We start from the raw sequence: 1,899 nt of genomic DNA, 5'->3' as shown, positions 1-1,899 counted from the left end.
TCGATCCAGTCTTTCTTCATATGTCAGTCCTGCCATTCCAGGAATCAGTCTGGTGAACCTTCGCTGCACTCCCTCAATAGCAAGAATGTCCTTCATCAGATTAGGAGACCAAAACTGTACACAATATTCAAGGTGTGGCCTTACCCAGGCAGTAAGACCTCCCTGATTCTGTACTCAAATCCTCTTGCTATGAAGGCCAACATGCCATTTGACTTCTTCACCGCCTGCTGTACCTGCATGCCAACTATCAATGACTGATGTACCATGACACCCAGATCTCATTGCACCTCCCCTTTTCCTAATCTGTCACCATTCAGATAATATTCTGTCTTCCTGTTTTTGCCACCAAAGTGGATAACCTCACATTAATCTACATTATACTGCATCTGCCATGCATTTACCCACTCACCTAACCTGTCCAAGTCACTCTGCAGTCGTTTAGCATTCTCCTCACAGCTCACACTGCCACGTAGCTTAGTGTCATCTGCAAACTTGGAGATATTACATTCAATTCCTTCATCTAAATCATTGATGTATATTGTAAATAGCTGGGGTCCCAGCACTGAACCTTGTGGTACCACACTAGTCACTGCCTGCCATTCTGAAAAGGACCCATTTATTCCAACTCTTTGGTTCCTGTCTGCCAACCAGTTCTCTATCGAAGTCAATAAATTACCCCCAATACTATGTGCTTTAATTTTGCACACTAATCTCTTGTGTGGGCCTTTTGAAAGTCCAAATACACCACATCCACTGGTTTTCCCTTGTCCACTCTACTAGTTACATCCTCAAAAAATTCTATAAGATTTGTCGAGCATGATTTCCCTTTCATAAATCCATGCTGACTTGGACCGATCCTGTCACTGCTTTCCAAATGCGCTGCTATTACATCTTTAATAATTGATTTCAACATTTTCCCCACTACCGATGTCAGACTAACTGGTTTATAAATTCCCTATTTTCTCTCTCCCTCCTTTTTTAAAAAGTGGGGTTACATTAGCTACCCTCCAATCCATAGGAATTGATCCAGAGTCGATAGACTGTTGGAAAATGATCACCAATGCATCCACTATTTCTAGGGCCACTTCCTTAAAGTACTCTGGGATGCAGACTATCAGGCCCTGGGGACTTATCGGCCTTCAGTCCCATCAATTTCCCTAACACAATTTCCTGACTAATAATGATTTCCTTCAGTTCCTCCTTCTTGCTAGACCCTCGATCCCGTAGTATTTCCAGAAGGTTATTTGTGTCTTCCTTAGTGTAGACAGAACCAAAGTATTTGTTCAATTGGTCTGCCATTTCATTGTTCCCCATTATAAATTCACCTGATTCTGACTGCAAGGGACCTACATTTGTCTTCACTAATCTTTTTCTCTTCACATATCTATAGAAGCTTTTGCAGTCAGTTTTTATGTTCCCTGCAAGCTTACTCTCGTACTCTATTTTCCCCCTCCTAATTAAACCCTTTGTCCTCCTCTGCTGAATTCTAAATTTCTCCCAGTCCTCAGGTTTGTTTCTTTTTCTGGCCAATTTATATGCTTCTTCCTTGGATTTAACACTATTCTTAATTTCCCTTGTTAGCCACAGTTGAGCCACCTTCCCCATCTTATTTTTACACCAAACAGGGATGTACAATTGTTGAAGTTCATCCATGTGATCTTTAAATATCTGCCATTGTCTATCCACCGTCAACTCTTTAAGTATCATTCGCCAGTCTATCCTAGCCAATTCACGTCTCATACCATCGAAGTTACCTTTCTTTAAGTTCAGGACTCTAGTCTCTGAATTAAATGTGTCACTCTCCATCTTCATGAAGAATTCTACTATGGTCACTCTTCCCCAAGGGGCCTCGCACAACAAGATTGTTAATTAATCCTCACTCATTACACAACACCCACC

This window comes from Pristiophorus japonicus, chromosome 7 (assembly GCF_044704955.1).
Source record: "Pristiophorus japonicus isolate sPriJap1 chromosome 7, sPriJap1.hap1, whole genome shotgun sequence".
Lineage (NCBI taxonomy): Eukaryota > Metazoa > Chordata > Chondrichthyes > Pristiophoridae > Pristiophorus > Pristiophorus japonicus.
Note: the sequence above shows the minus strand (reverse complement) of the source record.